This window comes from Aquarana catesbeiana, linkage group LG08 (assembly GCF_042186555.1).
Source record: "Aquarana catesbeiana isolate 2022-GZ linkage group LG08, ASM4218655v1, whole genome shotgun sequence".
NCBI lineage: Eukaryota > Metazoa > Chordata > Amphibia > Anura > Ranidae > Aquarana > Aquarana catesbeiana.
The window spans coordinates 270401347-270421779 of NC_133331.1; the positions used below are offsets into that span (position 1 = coordinate 270401347).

Here is a 20433-nt window from a genome sequence, read left to right on the forward strand (position 1 = left end):
CCTCCTCCGTAAATGACGCTTACTTCCCGCAGATGCAGTACCAGAGGACCCTAACCTGCAATATAACAGAAACAACAATCAACGTCCATCCAAGAAATACAAGTAGCAACCTGCTTACCATAGGCATGCGCACAGGGTGTGCCGGGTGTGCCCAGGCACACCCTAATCCCCCCATGCGCATTATTGTTATCGTTCTGTGTAGCAACAGGAACATGGGAAAGATCTCCCTCTTACCAGCTCTGCCATAAGAGAAGTGTTTATCCTTTTCTCTTTTACTGTGCCAGCAGGGAGATCAATGTGTCGGGGTCATATATATGTAGATGCATACACATGCATGTATGTTTGAGCTTAAGGGTGCACACCCTAATGCATTAAGCTGTGCACACCTATGCTGCTTACGTACATACCACTTGATGCTATTTTTCTTAGTGAGTGCTCTCCTCTCACAACCTGTCAACCTGCTAGTCAAGGTGATTTGCAGCTTCCTAGGAAGTTGTACTTTATGATCAAACACCCGATGTTCGGCTATTAACGGGTTTACTCTGTTGAATTCCCCTACTTTAGTTACGAGATGATTCCCGTAACCTACTATTCGCAATTAATGCGACCTACATCTCGCCATTTATCAACAGTTCAAGTTTGTTCCGTTAAAATGTTCACTTATAAAGTTATAAGGACACTATTTCCTCGGATCCCATGCATACTGCATGCATACTGACAATAACTAACATATCAACCCCAATGCCTGGAACTACCACTAGATGGCACTGCTACGCAACTTTCCACAAGAATGAATCTTAAATTGATGTCATATAATGTGAGAGGCTTAAATAGCCCCTACAAAAGAAGAGCCCTCTGGAAATCAGCCTTGGAAGCGAAATGTGACATTCTATGTGTACAGGAAACTCATTTCACCAGTGGTAACTCCCCGAAATGTACACATCCCAAGTTTCCGCACGTATTTATGGCCAAGAATACGACAAAGAAGAATGGAGTAATGATTGCGTTTAAGCACACACTAACCTTCTCTCTCTTACAGGAACATATTGATCCCCAAGGTAGCTTTCTGATAGTAATTGCAGAACTGGACCATGTCACCTATACTATAGTAAACTTGTATGCACCTAATGTTAGAACACTAAGGTTTATTCGCAAGGTTGTAAGTATGGCTAAGAAGATGCAAAAAGGCAACTTATTAATATGTGGCGATTTTAACTTGATTATGAACACAGAGTTACATGTGTCCTCGTGGCCTCTAAGCGACGGCCTTCTCTAGACTCGCTGTGTCACGAGGAAAGGCTTTATGACCCCTGGCGTTGTCTTAGATCCACCGAGAGAGACTACACATTTTATTCAGCTGTACATAAGAGCTATTCTAGAATTGATTTTTTTCTCACAGACCTGTACACGTTGCAAAATGTCCAGAAAGCTGACATCCACAATATCACATGGTTGGACCACGCTCCAGTGACTATTGAGATTGTGAATGCCAACAAGATCTCCCACAAGCCACTGTGGCATAACAATATATTTCTTCTATCACACCCCAAACTCAGAGATGAAATTGCAGCAAAAATTGCGGAATTCTTTCAATTCAATAATAATGGAGAATGCTCCCCTATGACCACCTGGTGTGCACACAAAGCATTCGTTAGAAGCGCCCTCATACAGATAGCCTCTAGGGAAAAGAAAAAAAAACAGCAGCGCATGACACAACTACTTGAGAAGATAGCGGATTTAGAAGCACAGCACAAGAATCCTGCTACCTCCTCAAGTGAAATACTCAAAAGTCTCAATAGCTGCCGTGAAGAAGTAAGACAGGAAATTAGAGCAAATTAGGATACCTTTTTAAAAAAACTAAAATTTCCCTACAAAAAATAAACGCGCCCATCACACTCACAGAGGTTGAAGCAGTTATTCACTCATTACCCATGCACAAATCACCAGGAGCAGACGGATTTTCCGCTGAATATTACAAGGCTTTCTCTGCTCTCGTCGCCCCCGAACTGGTCAAAATTTTTAATATAGCAGCTTCTGTTGGTTCCTTCGGGAATGAGATGCTCCAAGCTATAATTATCACTATACCTAAACCAGGTAAAGCCGTATCGGACCCACAAAACTTCAGGCCTATTTCCCTACTGAATTCAGATTTAAAGATATACGCTAAAATTCTAGCAAATAGACTTATGGAAATAACCCCCTCCCTCATAGGACTTGACCAGGTCAGTTTTGTAAAGGGCAGACAGGCACCAGATGGGACGAGGAGGATGCTAGATCTCCTGCGCATAGCGGAAATCAATAAGCAGTCCAGCATCCTTTTGGCACTAGACGCAGAAAAGGCCTTCGACAGGGTCCATTGGGGATACCTGTCCAGGACCTTACTCAAGTTTGGTCTCTCAGGACTGATACATTCAGCAATTATGTCCCTGTATTCCGACCCATCTGCAAGGGTCTTCTCCTCTAGCTTGCTCTCTGACCCCTTTACACTATCTAATGGTAACTGTCAAGGATGCCCATTGTCCCCAATTATCTTTTCCTTGATCATAGAACCACTGGCAGAATCTATTTGATCCAGCGACAAAATAGAAGGCATCAAAGTTGGCTCTGATAGCCATAAAATAGGACTGTTTGCTGACGACATAATCCTCTCGCTATCAAAACCAACAACTTCTTTACCCATCGTCAACACAATATTACATAAGATCGGGCAAGTCTTCCTTTACAAAGTTAATACAACCAAATGTTACGCACTTTCGCTTAACGTATCAAAAGAATATAAAACCAGGTTGAAAAATATATTTCCCTGCAACTGGGACCCTCCTTCCATTACTTATCTTGGTGTGCAGCTGACTTCCGCTTCCTCCAAAATTTATTCACAAAACTTCCCTCCATTATTAACTAAAATTGAAGAGGAACTAAATCAAATCAATAAACTACACCTTACCTGGTTGGGGAGGATAGCTGCATACCAAATGCAAATATTACCTAAACTCCTATATTATTTTAGATCACTGCCCATACCAATTCCCCAGAAATTTTTTACACAACTAGAGAAGTGTCTGAAAAAATACATTTGGGGGGGGGGGAAAACCCAGAATAGCATTGGCCCACCTCTATAAACCTAAACATCTAGGGGGAGTAGGATTACCTAATGCACAGATATACTATAAAGCTGCAATATTGGACCAAATGCGGTACTGGTTCTCCTGTCAAACAGATAACCACTGGTCAACTATTGAACACACTATTACACCAGGCCATGACCTCCCTTCCTGGGTATAGCTGCCTGTATACATTGCAAACCAAACACCCCACCTTACTCAACTATACGAGCAACAATAGATGCCTGGTCCTCCTTAGTGCATAATCATTTTACAGACACCCCAATTAGGAAACTAAACACACCACTAGCATCCTACGAATATCTAATCCCAAACTTCTCAGTCCAAGCATGGAAATCTTCAGGAGACAACTTCACCACACCTGCTCCGTCTCAACAGAGTACGGTAGATAGATATAGAACATATCAAATACACCACTACACTAGCAAAAACCCAACACGACAGATAGCCATACCACAGATCTTGTGGGACTTCCTCTTAAGTAAAACTTCTAAGAGTGGCGCTCTACATCACCTCCCAAAATTGAAGAAGTCATAGCTAGAGTAAATGCTCAATATACTATGGAAAAAATGCTAGCATATACGGAAAGAAGGGCCGCGAGTTTCCACAAACATTGGGAAACTTGAAGATCTTCTAAATATGCCTCCTCACATTTGTGACAATCACTCCAACTTTTCTACTACTGAAATACAATCACAAAACATCTAGTGGTACAACCCAATATTGGGTATGGTCATATATGGTCTTTTATGCAGCACACAACATAGAACTAATACACTTTTTACCTCACTATATGGGATAGATGATGTCTAACTTGTTATAATTAAGTCATTCAAAGTTTATTATTGGTTAATGACATAGCCTAAAGGGAACTTACGTGACAGTATGTTTGAGCGGACCCTCAGTAAGGTCCTCTCGGGGCTACCTTTGAAAACTTCAGCAGAAAGTCTGCTCACAGTGTGAACCCACAAGGGGTGACAGGCTTGACCATTACATAAAGCTTAGAAGAGAATATTTCTTAGTAACTCTACCAGTTTATCCTTTTTACTCTACTAATGTAGTAAGATCCTTAATGTCGAACAATATGTACAAATGAGAAATGTATAATATGCGTGTAATATGTATATTCTGGAAAAAACACCAATAAAAATCTATTGTTTAAAAAAAAAAAAAAATATGGTACCCCTTTTGGAGGAGTGGGAATGCCAACTCCCAAACAATTTTCCCACTTATTCCCATGTACGAGGGACACTCAGGGGGCTGGAGCTGGGAATCTTTGCCTTCGTACATGGGGAATAAGTGCACATAACCGGTGGCGCTTTCACAAAGCTTGTTAAGCTTCAAGCCGTACCTCGCCCTCTTACTGGGGATATATTGCTTGATTCCCAGCCAGCCTGTGAAATGCACCAGGGATTTGTCCACAGATATATTTTTGTCAGGGACATAAACTTCGGCAAACTTCTGGGAAAAAAAATTAATTAGGGGGCGAACTTTATATAGTTTGTCAAAGTTTGGGTGATTTCGGGGGGGGGGGGGGGGCACTGTGAGTTGTCACTAAAATGCAAGAAGCGCATTATGATTTTATATCGGGACCTGGACATGGCTGATGAAAAAACTGGCATATGGTGGATGGGTTTGGTCGACCAATACTTATGAATTTCATTTTTTTTTGTAAGCCCCATGTTGAGGGTTAGGCCTAAAAACAATTTTAGCTTCACTACCGTTAGGGCCCTCCATTCAAAAGGGCGGGCATAGCTGGAGCTGGGGTTGGTTGTAATGAATTGTTGGGAAAAGAGATTAGTTTGGTCCATGATGTCTTGAATCAATTCGTTAGGGAAAAATCCATTTAAAAAATCCATTTGTGAAAAACCTGCAGTGTTGACCTGCACACCCAGCTGTGCTGTAAAAGGGGGAACGTGGCTGACCCTGTGGTAGAAGGCAGCCACAATGGGTTTGCCAAGGAATCTGGAAGATGGGTGTGGGCCCTACTTCTTTGGCGTGCACTTGTGCTGGGCCTTTCCTCCTGGGGTCTAGCAGCACTTGTACTGGGCCCCTCTTCCTGGGGTCTACCACCGCTGGCACTGCTGGTAGCTGCCTGGTGTTCAGACCGTCGTCTTTTTGGACAGACTGCTTCCTCCTCTGATTCGGATCCTGATGTGTTGCCTTCGGGGGGCTCATATTCCGAACCAGAACCAGAATATGAACTGAGCAGTGAGAGCTCCCCATTGCTCTCATCGGTCAGACTCAGTATTTGGTATGCCTCTTCTGGGGTGTACACCTTTCTGGACATAGTGGCTGACTGGTTGTATGTACTCTGGTGGCAGGTGGTGAGGTGGCAGGTACTCTGGTGGCAGGTGGTGAGGTGGCGGGTACTCTGGTGGCAAGTACTCTGGTGGCAGGTGATGAGGTGGAGGGTACTCTGGTGGCAGGTGATGAGGTGGCGGGTACTCTGGTGGCAGGTGATGAGGTGGCGGGTACTCTGGTGGTAGGTACTCTGGTGGCAGGTACTCTGGTGGTGAGGTGGCGGGTACTCTGGTGGCAGGTACTCTGGTGGCAGGTGATGAGGTGGCGGGTACTTTGGTGGCAGGTGATGAGGTGGCGGGTACTCTGGTGGAAGGTGGTGAGGTGGCGGGTACTCTGGTGGCAGGTGGTGAGGTGGCGGGTACTCCTGATGGACAGGTACTCTAGATGACAGCTACTCTAGATGACAGGTACTCCTGATGACAGGTACTCTTTATTTAGGGGGGGCAATCTGGGCACAGTAGTACATGCATAATAGGTAACTAACTGTTAGCTAATCTTTTCTCCTCACACTGGATCGGTGTGTGAGGAGAAGAGCCCAGCAACAGCAGTTACACACACAGTGTTTCTGTTTACATTACTGACCGGCTGTGATTGGACACAGCCGATCATGTGGTGAAGAGCCATGTCCTTGGCTACAGTGATCGGGGCTGAGCTGTATCCAGGGGAAAAGCCTCAGCCCCGATCACCGCTCTGTGCGCCATTACCGACAATACGCGCCGCTTCCCAATCCCGCTCTGCATTGCCGTTACCGATGCTCCGACATCAGCCGCTGCCCGCTGCCGCCCGCCGCCGCTTCAATACCCCTATCGGGGAAGGGATGTGTCCTGAGGGACACAATGGTAACGCGATCGCCGCTCTGCGGGCCCCCGGGGGCCCGCAGTAGCGGCGGAAAGCCGAGGCCGTCATATGACGTCCACCCAGGATGGGAGATCCCATCTGTGGATGTCATTTGACTATGGCTGGGTATTGAAGTGGTTAACAGGGGCGCGTAATTACAATTTTTAAATCTAATATTTTGCAGCAGGGCTTGTTCCTGCGCTCAACAACAGAATCTGTGAGGGGTTACAGTGTTGCGGCACCAGCACCAGTGCCTAAAGCCAAATTTTTCTGCTCCTGTTTAACAGGGGCGTGTAATTACAATTTTTGCTGTAATATTTTGCAGCAGGGCTCATTCCTGCACTCAACTAGAGTATCTGTGAGGTGTTGCAGTGTTGTGGGACCAGCACCATTGCCTAAAGCCCAATTTTTCTGCCCCTGTTTAACAGGGGCACGTAATTACAATTTTTAAATCTAATATTTTGCAGCAGGGCCCGTTCCTGCGCTCAACAACATAATCTGTGAAGGGTTATTTGTGAGGGGTTACAGTGTTGTGGCACCAGCACCAGTGCCTTAAGCCCAATTTTTCTGCTCCTGTTTAACAAGGTCGTGTAATTACAATTTTTGCTGTAATATTTTGCAGCAGGGCTCGTTCCTGCACTCAACTAAAGTATCTGTGAGGCGTTGCAGTGTTGTGGCACCAGCACCAGTGCCTAAAGCCTAATTTTTCTGACCCTGTTCAACAGGAGCATGTAATTACAATTCTTGATATAATATTTCACAGCAGGGCCCGTTCCAATGCCCACCAAGAGTAACTGTGAGGGCTTAAAGTGTTGTGGCAACACCAACACCTAAGGCCCCAATTTCTGCAGAGTATATAGGGCAGGCCCCTACTTTCAAAAATCCAACTTACAAATGACTCCTACTTACAAACGGAGGGAGACAACAGGAAGTGATAGGAAATCTACCCCTAGGAAGGGAAATTCTCTCCTGTAAGAGTTAATATGGGAAAAAAGTGTCTCCTCCACTGATTTATCACCAATCCTTGTTCCCTTAAAAACCCCACATTTTCAAAATCCAATTGTGATTGGGACAGAAAGTAAGGTGAAATCTTCTGAACAGGGGCACAGACAGCAAAACAAATGTTACAGGGGTGATAACCCTTCCCTATGTTTTCCAAAAAGCTTTAAAATAGATTTTTTGGCTGGAGCTACACTTACAAAATGTACCTGTTCCAAATTACAAACAGATTCTACATAAGAACAAACCTACAGTCCCTGTCTTTATTGCACCGCCTGTATACTGCTGTTCAGAGTATATAGGGCAGGGGTCTTCAAACTACGGCCCTCCAGTTGTTCAGGAACTACAATTCCTATCATGCCTAGTCATGTCTGTGAATGTCAGAGTTTTACAATGCCTCATGGGACGTGTAGTTCTGCAACAGCTGGAGGGCCGTAGTTTGAGGATCCCTGATATAGGGCCTGGGGGCCCAACGCCTTTTCTTTTTTTAATTTGGGTGCGGGGTTCCCCTTAATATCCATACAAGACTCAAAGGGCCTGGTAATGGACGGGGGGGGGTACCCATGCCGTTTGTCTCACTGATTTTCATCCATATTGCCGGGACCCAACATTACATTAAAGCCGCAAGCAGTTTTAAATGACTTTTATTCCTTTAAAAATGTAATTTTGTGCAGTGACTGTTCTAAGCACGGGAAACACGCGCCACTTTACAGGCATACTATAGACACCCCCCAGGTACGATATTTCACTTTTATTTTTTCACTTTAAGCATCATTAAAATCACTACTCCCGGAAAAATGCCATTTTTTAAAACTTTCTTTTGCATTGATACATGTTCCCTGGGGCAGGACCCGGGTCCCCAAACCCTTTTTTAGGACAATAACTTGCATATTAGCCTTTAAAATTTGCACTTTTGATTTCTCACGTTCGAGTCCCATAGACTTTAACCAGTTGCCGACCGCCTCACGACGATATACGTCGGCAGAATGGCACGGGCATGCAGAATCACGTACCTGTACGTGATTTGCCTCTCGCGGGCGGGGGGTCCAAATGGCGGTCGGATGTGAGGGGGAGGCCATCCATTCGTGGCCCCCTCCCGATCGCTCCCAGCCAATAGAATCATTCCTCTGCTTCTGTATAGTAAACAGCAGCAGAGGAAGTGATGTCATCTCTCCTCGGCTCGGTATTTTCTGTTCCGGCGCCGAGGAGAGAAGACATCCGAGTGAGTGCACAACACACACACACAGTAGAACATGCCAGGCACACATTACACCCCCCGATCACCCCCTAATCACCCCTCCACCCCTCCCCCGTCACACTGACACCAAGCAGTTTTTTTTTCTGATTACTGCATTGGTGTCAGTTTGTGACAGTTAGTGTGCTAGGGCAGTTAGTGTTAGCCCCCTTTAGGTCTAGGGTACCCCCCCTAACCCCCCTAATGTTTTAACCCCTTGATCACCCCCCATCGCCAGTGTCACTAAGCGATCATTTTTCTGATCGCTGTATTAGTGTCACTGGTGACGCTAGTTAGGGAGGTAAATATTTAGGTTGGCCGTCAGAGTTTTATAGTTTTTTTAACCCCTTGATTGCCCCATAGTTAACCCTTTCACCAGTGATCACTGTATAAGTGTTACGGGTGACGCTGGTTAGTTAGTTTATTTTTTATAGTGTCAGGGCACCCGCCGTTTATTACTGAATAAAGGTTTAGCCCCGTGATTGCCAGGCGGTGATATGCGTCGCCCCAGGCAGCGTCAGGTTAGCGCCAGTACCGCTAACACCCACGCACGTAGCATACGCCTCCCTTAGTGGTATAGTATCTGAATGGATCAATATCTGATCCAATCAGATCTATACTAGCGTCCCCAGCAGTTTAGGGTTCCCTAAAACGCAGTGTTAGCGGGATCAGCCCAGATACCTGCTAGCACCTGTGTTTTGCCCCTCCGCCCGGCCCAGCCCAGCCCACCCAAGTGCAGTATCAATCGATCACTGTCACTTACAAAACACTAAATACATAACTGCAGCGTTCGCAGAGTCAGGCCTGATCCCTGCGATCGCTAACAGTTTTTTGGTAGCGTTTTGGGGAACTGGCAAGCACCAGCGGCTTAGTACACACGGTCGTAGTCAAACCAGCACTGCAGTAACACTTGGTGACGTGGCGAGTCCCATAAGTGCAGTTCAAGCTGGTGAGGTGGCAAGCACAAGTAGTGTCTCGCTCCCACCAAGAAGAAGACAAACACAGGCCCGTCATGCCCATAATGCCCTTCCTGCTGCATTCGCCAATCCTAATAATTGGGAACCCACCACTTCTGCAGCGCTAGGGATGAGCTTCGAGTTCGAGTCGAACTCATGTTCGACTCGAACATTGGCTGTTCGCAATTTCGCCGAACAGCGAACAATTTGGGGTGTTGGGGACCTGGGTCCTGCCCCAGGGGACATGGATCAATGCAAAAAAAAGTTTTAAAAACGGCCGTTTTTTCAGGAGCAGTGATTTTAATAATGCTTAAAGTCAAACAATAAAAGTGTAATATCCCTTTAAATTTCGTAGCTGGGGGGTGTCTATAGTATGCCTGTAAAGGGGCGCATGTTTCCCGTGTTTAGAACAGTCTGACAGCAAAATGACATTTGGAAGGAAAAAACCCATTTAAAACTACCCGCGGCTATTGCATTGCCGACAATACACATAGAAGTTCATTGATAAAAACGGCATGGGAATTCCCCACAGGGAAACCCCGAACCAAAATTTAAAAAAAAAAATGACGTGGGAGTCCCCCTAAATTCCATACCAGGCCCTTCAGGTCTGGTATGGATATTAAGGGGAACCCCGGCCAAAATGTAAAAAAAAAATGACGTGGGGTTCCCCCTAAATTCCATACCAGACCCTTCAGGTCTGGTATGGATTTTAGGGGAACCCCGCGCAAAAAAAAAAAATGGCGTGGGGTCCCCCCAAAAATCCATACCAGGCCCTTATCCGAGCACGCAACCTGGCAGGCCGCAGGAAAAGAGGGGGGGACGAGAGTGCACCCCCCCTCCTGAACCGTACCAGGCCACATGCCCTCAACATTGGGAGGGTGCTTTGGGGTAGCCCCCAAAACACCTTGACCCCATGTTGATGAGGACAAGGGCCTCATCCCCACAACCCTGGCCGGTGGTTGTGGGGGTCTGCGGGCGGGGGGCTTATCGGAATCTGGAAGCCCCATTTAACAAGGGGACCCCCGGATCCCGCCCCCCGTGTGAAATGGTAAGGGGGTACTTACCCCTACCATTTCACTAAAAAAACTGTCAAAAATGTTAAAAATGACAAGAGACAGTTTTTGACAATTCCTTTATTTAAATGCTTCTTCTTTCTTCTATCTTCCTTCATCTTCTTCTGGTTCTTCTGGCTCTTCTGGTTCTTCCTCCGGCGTTCTCGTCCAGCATCTCCTCCATGGCATCTTCTATCTTCATCTCCTCGGGCCGCTCCACACCCATGGCATGGGGGGAGGCTCCCGCTCTTCTCTTCATCTTCTTCTTCATCCTCTTCTCTTCTTCCTTCTTCTCTTCTTCTCTTCTTCATTTTCTTCTCCGGGCCGCTCCGCATCCATGCTGGCATGGAGGGAGGCTCCCGCTGTGTGACGGCGTCTCCTCTTCTGACGGTTCTTAAATAACGGGGGGTGGGGCCACCCGGTGACCCCGCCCCCTCTGACGCACGGGACATGACGGGACTTCCCTGTGGCATTCCCCGTGACGTCACAGGGAAGTCCCGTCAAGTCACCGTGTGTCAGAGGGGGGCGGGGTCACCGGGTTTGCAGTGTATACAGTGAATACAGTGACTAGACACAGATTCTCTTTAATTATTCCACTCTAAACCACTTCCTCTGTTAGGCACAATCCTTCTCATCCCTGGGTGCCCCAGGCCTTTTATAACCCTAAGGTAGGGATGAGCTTCGATGGAGGAATGCCACAGGGAAGTCCTGTCATGTCCTGTGTGTGTCGGAGGGGGGCGGGGTCACCGCCCCCCATTATTTAAGAACCGTCAGAAGAGGAGACGCCGTCACACAGCAGGAGCCTCCCTCCATGCCAGCATGGATGCGGAGCGGCCCGGAGAAGAAAATGAAGAAGAGAAGAAGAGAAGAAGAGAAGAAGGAAGAAGAGAAGAGGATGAAGAAGAAGATGAAGAGAAGAGCGGGAGCCTCCCCCCATGCCATGGGTGCGGAGCAGCCCGAGGAGAAGAAGATAGAAGACGCCGCGGAGGAGATGCTGGACGAGAACGCCGGAGGAAGAACCAGAAGAGCCAGAAGAACCAGAAGAAGAAGAAGATGAAGGAAGATAAAAGAAAGAAGAAGCATTTAAATAAAGGAATTGTCAAAAACTGTCTCTTGTCATTTTTAACATTTTTGACAGTTTTTTTGTGAAATGGTAGGGGTAAGTACCCCCTTACCATTTCACACAGGGGGGGCCGGGATCTGAGGGTCCCCTTGTTAAAGGGGGCTTCCAGATTCCGATAAGCCCCCCGCCCGCAGACCCCCACAACCACCGGCCAGGGTTGTGGGGATGAGGCCCTTGTCCTCATCAACATGGGGACAAGGTGTTTTGGGGGGCTACCCCAAAGCACCCTCCCAATGTTGAGTACACGTGGCCTGGTACGGTTCTCGTCCCCCCCTCTTTTCCTGCGGCCTGCCAGGTTGCGTGCTCGGATAAGGGTCTGGTATGGATTTTTGGGGGGACCCCACGTCATTTTTTAAAAAAATTTTGCCCGGGGTTCCCCTTAATATCCATACCAGACCTGAAGGGCCTGGTGTGGAATTTAGGGGGACTCCCACGTCATTTTTTTTTTTATTTTGGTTCGGGGTTTCCCTGTGGGGAATTCCCATGCCGTTTTTATCAATGAACTTCTATGTGTATTGTCGGCAATGCAATAGCCGCGGGTAGTTTTAAATGGGTTTTTTCCTTCCAAATGTCATTTTGCTGTCAGACTGTTCTAAACACGGGAAACATGCGCCCCTTTACAGGCATACTATAGACACCCCCCAGGTACGAAATTTAAAGGGAAATTACACTTTTATTGTTTGACTTTAAGCTTTATTAAAATCACTGCTCCTGAAAAAACGGCATTTTTTAAAACTTTTTTTTGCATTGATCCATGTCCCCTGGGGCAGGACCCGGGTCCCCAAACACTTTTTATGACAATAACTTGCATATAAGCCTTTAAAATTAGCACTTTTGATTATTCATGTTCGTGTCCCATAGACTTTAACGGTGTTCGCGTGTTTCGAGCGAACTTTTTTCCTGTTCGCATGTTCTGGTGCGAACCGAACAGGGGGGTGTTCGGCTCATCCCTATGCAGCGCCCATACTTCCCCCATTCACATCCCCAACCAAATGCAGTCGGCTGCATGAGAGGCATTTTCTTTATATCCTCCCGAGTACCCCTACCCAACGAACCCCCCCAAAAAAGATGTTGTGTCTGCAGCAAGCGCGGATATAGGAGTGACACCCGCTATTATTGTCCCTCCTGTCCTGACAATCCTGGTCTTTGCATTGGTGAATGTTTTGAACGCTACTATTCACTAGTTGAGTATTAGCGTAGCGTACAGCACTGCACAGACTAGGCACACTTTCACAGGGTCTCCCAAGATGCCATCGCATTTTGAGAGACCCAAACCTGGAACCAGTTACAGTTATAAAAGTTAGTTACAAAAAAAAGTGTAAAAAAAAAAAAAAACCCAAAAAAATATAAAATAAAAAAAAATGGTTGTCGTTTCATTGTTCTCTCTCTCTTTATTCTCTCTCTATTGTTCTGCTCTTTTTTACTGTATTCTATTCTGCAATGTTTTATTGTTATTATGTTTTATCATGTTTGCTTTTCAGGTATGCAATTTTTTATACTTTACCGTTTACTGTGTTTTATTGTTAACTTTTTTTGTCTTCAAGTACGCCATTCACGACTTTGAGTGGTTATACCAGAATGATGCCTGCATGTTTAGGTATCATCTTGGTATCATTCTTTTCAGCCAGCGGTCGGCTTTCATGTAAAAGCAATCCTAGCGGCTAATTATCCTCTAGACTGCTTTTACAAGCAGTGGGAGGGAATGCCCCCCCCCACCATCTTCCATGTTTTTCTCTGGCTCTCCTGTCTCAACAAGGAACCTGAGAATGCAGCCGGTGATTCAGCCAGCTGACCATAGAGCAGATCAGAGACCAGAGTGGCTCCAAACATTTCTATGGCCTAAGAAACCGGAAGCTACGAGCATTTCATGACTTGGATTTCGCCGGATGTAAACAGCGCCATTGGGAAATTGGGAAAGCATTTTATCACACCGATCTTGGTGTGGTCAGATGCTTTGAGGGCAGAGGAGAGATCTAGAGTCTAATAGACCCAATTTTTTCAAAAAAGAGTACCTGTCACTACCTATTGCTATCATAGGGGATATTTACATTCCCTGAGATAACAATAAAAATGATTAAAAAAAATGAAAGGAACAGTTTAGAAATAAGATAAAAAAGCAAAAAAATAATAAAGAAAAAAAATAATAAAAAGCACCCCTGTCCACCCCTGCTCTCGCGCTAAGGCGAACGCAAGCGTTGATCTGGCGTCAAATGTAAACAGCAATTGCACCATGCATGTGAGGTATCACCGCGAAGGTCATATCGAGGGCAGTAATTTTAGTAGTAGACCTCCTCTGTAAATCTAAAGTGGTAACCTGTAAAGGCTTTTAAAGGCTTTTAAAAATGTATTTAGTTTGTCGCCACTGCACGTTTGTGTGCAATTTTAAAGCATGTCATGTTTGGTATCCATGTACTCGGCCTAAGATCATCTTTTTTATTTCATCAAATATTTGGGCAATATAGTGTGTTTTAGTGCATTAAAATTTAAAAAAGTGTGTTTTTTCCCAAAAAAAAGCGTTTGAAAAATCGCTGCACAAATACTGTGTGAAAAAAAAAATGCAACACCTACCATTTTAATCTGCGTTTGCTTTAAAAATATATATATATATAATGTTTGGGGGTTCAAAGTAATTTTCTTGCAAAAAAAAAAATTTTTTTCATGTAAACCAAAAGTGTCAGAAAGGGCTTTGTCTTCAAGTGGTTAGAAAAGTGGGTGATGTGTGACATAAGCTTCTAAATGTTGTGCATAAAATGCCAGGACAGTTCAAAACCCCCCCAAATGACCCCATTTTGGAAAGTAGACACCCCAAGCTATTTGCTGAGAGGCATGTTGAGTCCATGGAATATTTTATATTGTGATACAAGTTGCGGGAAAAAGACAATTTTTTTTTTTTTGCACAAAGTTGTCACTAAATGATATATTGCTCAAACATGCCATGGGAATATGTGAAATTACACCCCAAAATAGATTCTGTTGCTTCTCCTGAGTACAGGGATACCACATGTGTGAGACTTTGTGGGAGCCTAGCCGCGTACAGGACCCCGAAAACCAAGCACCGCCTTCAGACTTTCTAAGGGCGTAAATTTTTGATCTCACTCTTCACTGCCTATCACAGTTTCGGAGGCCATGGAATGCCCAGGTGGCACAAACCCCCCCAAATGACCCCAATGACCCTATTTTGGAAAGTAGACACCCCAAGCTATTTGCTGAGAGGTATAGTGAGTATTTTGCAGACCTCACTTTTTGTCACAAAGTTTTCAAAAATGAAAAAAGAAAAAAAAAAGTTTTTTCTTATCTTTCTTCATTTTCAAAAACAAATGAGAGCTGCAAAATACTCACCATGCCTCTCAGCAAATAGCTTGAGGTGTCTACTTTCCAAAATGGGGTCATTTGGGGGGGTTTGTGCCACCTGGGCATTCCATGGCCTCCGAAACTGTGATAGGCAGTGAAGAGTGAAATCAAAAATGTACGCCCTTTGTAATCCTGAAGGCGGTGATTGGTTTTTGGGGCCCCGTACGCGGCTAGGCTCCCAAAAAGTCCCACACATGTGGTATCCCCATACTCAGGAGAAGCAGCTAAATGTATTTTGGGGTGTAATTCCACATATGCCCATGGCCTGTGTGAGCAATATATCATTTAGTGACAACTTTGTGCAAAAAAAAAAAAAAATTGTCACGTTCCCGCAACTAGTGTCAAAATATAAAATATTCCATGGACTCAACATGCCACTCAGCAAATAGCTTGGGGTGTCTACTTTCCAAAATGAAGTCATTTGGAGGGGGGGGGTTGTGCCATCTGGGCATTTTATGGCCTTCAAAACTGTGATAGGTAGTGAGGAGTGAAATCAAAAATGTACTAAAAGCTGTGTAAATTCCAGAAAATGTACCCTAGTTTGTAGATGCTATAACTTTTGCGCAAACCAATATATATATACGCTTATTGGCATTTTTTTTTACCAAAGACATGTAGCCGAATACATTTTGGCCTAAATGTATGACTAAAATTGAGTTTACTGGATTTTTTTTATAACAAAAAGTAGAAAATACCCTTTTTTTTTTTTTAAATTTTCGGTCTTTTTCCATTTATAGCGAAAAAAATAAAAACCGCAGAGGTGATCAAATACCATCAAAAGAAAGCTCTATTTGTGGGAGGGAAATAACGCAAATTTTGTTTGGGTACAGCATTGCATGACCGCACAATTAGCAGTTAAAGCGACGCAGTGCCAAATTGTAAAAAGTGCTCAGGTTAGGAAGGGGGTAAATCCTTCCGGGGCTGAAGTGGTTAACGGTGTTCAAATGTTTGTGCAAACTTTTGTTCTGTTTGCATGTTCTGGATGCAAACCAAACCGGGGGGTGTTCGGCCCATCCCTACTTATCAATAATTAAATTAAGAATAAAAATAAGATAACAACATTCCAGCATATACTTACCGGGTGGTTCAGTTGGTTATGAGAATGTAGACAGCTGGAAGACTTCAGTGGAGGTCTACTCTACAAATAACAGGGTTGGCTTATATAATAAAAGAAAAAGAAGTTTAGTAAAGAGAAGTTTTAATTAAAATTAAATTTAGCGGTCACATCTTTCTTAGGAACACATACCTGATACCACATATATTTATTAAAATATTTTTCTTCTAGCCTCTAGGTAGGACAATTATCAGCACCCATTCAGCAGTTTAGTAACCTCTAGAGCTCATATTTAGACAGTTTTAATCTAAAATCAATTTAAGAGGAATTCCAGCCCAAATTTTTGCTTTGCTTTATATACAGTAGCATGGAGTCATTTTGGACAGTTAGTTATTCCTGTTTAAGTGTTCAATCAGTTTTGCGTAAAAGAAAGTGACCGGCACATTAACACCCAACTTTGTATATGACTTGCTGTTGCAATAAAGTTTACTTGGTCCCAGAAAGTGACCGGGTTCTGGGGACAGACCCCTCTTTCAGAAGACTCTCATTGAATAAAAAGTTTTCCCATTTCTGTTCCCAGCAGTGGCAGGGCTCAGGGTAGCATTCAGACTTACCAACCCTAGGCCCAGCATGAGGAGGGACACAGGAATAATGCAGTTGTGCTGCCTCCATCCCTCTGCTTCAGCCAATAGGGACTGGCATGACTGAATCCCCAGTACCCCATCTATTCTACTACCATTAGCCCACCACATATGAATCCACTCCAGAGTCCAGTCAGGGAGTGAGAAGAGAAGAGAAAGACGGGTTGTCCCCCAGTGCTGCTTGCTGGTCAGCCACCCCTGAGGAAGACAGAGATGAGATGGAGCAAACGGAGTAATCAGGTAAGAAATAAGAGTCCAGTGATATCTGCTGCTGAATCTGTCCCACACTGTACAGTCACACTCTCACCTGTTACTTCTGAAATCTGGACAAAGTATTCATTAACATGGAAAGGCAAATACTGAAAAAAAACTGTTGCACATCAAGATCCTGCAATTCTGGAATAGTTTTTTCATGCTGGTAGCTTTTAGAAACTATTTGCCTTTCCATGTTAATTTATATTTTGCCCGATTTTCAGAAGTTTTCCATTTTATGTGAGCTATACACACACAGGTGACAGCAAGGCAGTGGGTTTTATTGCCATACTGCCACATATATGCATAGTTACAGTACATATAGTTACATAATTACATAGTTAGCCTGGTTAAAAACAGACACGCGTCCATATAGTTCAACCAATAAAAGGAAAAAAAAAAACATACAATATATATATATATATATATATATATATATATATATATATATATATATATTCCTATACCTACAGTTTATCCAGAGGAAGGCAAAAAAAACAGCAAAGCGATGTAGCCAGGAGCTGGCTAATTATATATAGGGTAGATGACCGCGCTTAGGAACCTACCTAGGTATGCTGTCTCCCCTGATATAGCTCCCCCGAGGGGTCTATAGATACAAGGTTATAATGAGAAGGGGATGGTGGCGCTCCCTAGTTTGGGTAAAAAAGGGTCAGTTACCGGTGTATACTACCTCAAATGTGGTATAATGCAAATTATTATAATAAATTATACCATAAAGTGATCCGTGAGCTGCAGGTCCGTGAGCAGTGCTTATAGCTGTTAGTCACTTGAGTGAGGTGATCCGCTATAAGGTTAGCTTATCCCCACTCAGTTGACATTTTTTACACTGGTGAGTTTAACACAACATATATATCTCTAAAGTGAATAAGGGTTAATAGGACTCCATATAAATACCTTGCTTAACAGTCATAAGTGATTTTGTGCTTGTACCAATTTTAGTGAATGCATACAAAGTGAAATCATATATAGGCACTTGTTAAAAAACCATATTTAAGGAAAAAAGAAAGTGGTGTCGGTATACATCTGCATACTGATAGTTCATAAGATGTACTAGGTCCCAACTCGGGGTTATTCGCACAAAAGAAACTTCATACACCGATGCATATTAATAGTCCATCTGGTAAATTAGATCTTCATGCAGGATGATTAACACAGAAATGGTGACTGTAAGTGTTTCCAGGAATTCCACTTGTGACTTTGTGCTCCCCCTCTAGGATCCCCACTCACCAGATCCCCTCACCCCCACGGGGGTAATGCGCTTGTATTTAAGGCCACTACGGTTGCACCACCATCCTTATCCAAGGGTCTGGGATGTCCCTCCTCCTTTCAGATGATTTCTGATATACTCTGTGGTAGACTCCTAAGCCCGGTCTTTCCAGCGACATGGACGAGCACACCCCTGTGTACATTTGTACCCCATTACCAATTCACGCAGGGGGGTGAGATCTGGGGTTCCCCTTGTTAAAGGGGGCTTCCAGATTCCGATAAGCCCCCCGCCTGCAGACCCCCACAACCACCGGGCAAAGGTTGTGGGGATGAGGCCCTTCTCACCATAAACATGTGAACAAGGTGCTTTGGGGGGGGGCGCTACTCCAAAACACTCTCCCAATGTTGAGGGCATGTGGCCTGGTATGGTTCAGGAGGGGGGCGCTCTCTCATCCCCCCTCTTTTCCTGCGGCCTGCCAGGTTGCGTGCTCGGATAAGGATCTGGTATGGACTTTTGGGGGGACCCCACGCCATTTTTTTTTTACATTTTGGCGCGGGGTTCCCCTTAAAACCCATACCAGATCTGAAGGGCCTGGTATGGAATTTAGGGGGGGCTCCACGCATTTTTTTTTTAATGTTGGTTCGGGGTTCCCCTGTGGGGAAATTGCATGCCCTTTTTATCAATGAACTTTTATGTGTATTGCCAGACCGACAATTCATTCATTTTTTTCCTTTAGAAATGTAATTTTGCACTCGGACTGTTCTAAACACGGGAAACATGTGCCACTTTACAGGCATACTATAGACACCCCCAGGTATGAAATTTAAAGGAATATTACACTTTTATTGTTTCACTTTAAGCATTATTAAAATCACTGCTCCTGAAAAAACGGCCGTTTTTAAAACTTTTTTGCATTAATACATGTCCCCTGGGGCAGGACCCGGGTCCCCAAATACTTTTTATGACAATAACTTGCATATAAGCCTTTAAAAAGAGCACTTTTGATTTCCCCCATAGACTTTTAAAGGGTGTTCCTCGGATCTCTAATTTGCCGTGAACACCCCAAATTGTTCGCTATTCGGCGAACAAGTGAACAGCCAATGTACGAGTCGAATTCATGTTCGACCTGAACATAAAGCCCATCCTAATTGGGACTGGTGAGCGGGCACTGGCCCATTCTATTACCACACAGACACTGAATGCAGACACCATTGCCTTGTTGTTTTGCCTAAGCATGTAGGACCTGGTGCTACACTGACTCATTGTGGAAGAGCTTTCCTCTTTTCACAGGGCACCCAGGCCCAGCGCTTCCTCTAGGTGAACTAGGCAGTTGTCAGGGCTGGGCTCAGCCCTTCCTTATCTGGGCTGGCCCTCAGCTGTCGGCTAATTGCCAGCTCCCATCTCTCTCCACAGTTACCCAGCTGTTGATGATATCCTGCTCGTCAGTCCTGCCTACTTAAGCCGTCCAGTCCAGAGGAGCTCTGCCTTTCCCTTGATGGACATCACAGAAACGTTCTCCTGTGATCCTGTTCAAGACCTGCTTTGCTGACATCACTTCTGGCTCCAGATCCTGCTTTCTGTTCCACTACATTGATCCCTGACTTCTGGCTTGGCTGTCTATACATTCCGGTTACTGAACTTTGGCTATGTTTTGAATACGTTTGTTCTTTTTACTTTTATTATTACACAAGTGTGATTTAACTGTACTTCTGTCTCGGCCTGATTTCATGGTTTCTGACAGCAGCCACATAGGGAGCATCTACAGCCAGTGGCATAGCGTGGGGGGGCAGCCCGACATTTAGGGGGCACAAAATTATTTTTGTGCTGTTCCGAGTGTGCTGTGGCCTCCCTCTCAACCTCCGATGAGGCATATCCCTGCAACTAGGGATGAGCTTTCTGTTCGGCAGGGTGCCTTTTGCCAATCATGGCTCAGGGGGACTAAGTCAGAGAGAGAGTGTCATTTAGATTGAGCAGGCAGGCAGAATATTCAGTTAGCTGCAGTGTATTTAACATATATGTACAGTCAGTCTCATATATATATATATATATATATATATATATATATATATATATCTCCACTGTATCCAGTTTAGCTAGATCTGACTGCAGTCCGTTCCTGGTGTACTGTTTTTAATATACTTCAGGCAGGCAGGTGATTTTTATATATATATATATATATATATATATATATATATATATATATATATATATACACAAGACTATCCACTGCATACAGTTTAGCTATATCTCACTGCAGGCCTTTTCTTGTTTTCTTGTTTG

General features: G+C 44.5%; 1 long non-coding RNA gene across 1 annotated transcript in view; it reads right to left on the bottom strand.

Annotated features, from left to right (window-relative positions):
* The window catches only part of LOC141106475 (uncharacterized), a 62357-nt gene that overhangs the window by 27569 nt on the left and 14355 nt on the right, over window positions 1-20433 (bottom strand). The window contains exon 2 of the long non-coding RNA XR_012235720.1: window positions 16057-16135. This is a non-coding gene — a long non-coding RNA (uncharacterized lncRNA). The remainder of the gene's footprint in view (window positions 1-16056; window positions 16136-20433) is intronic.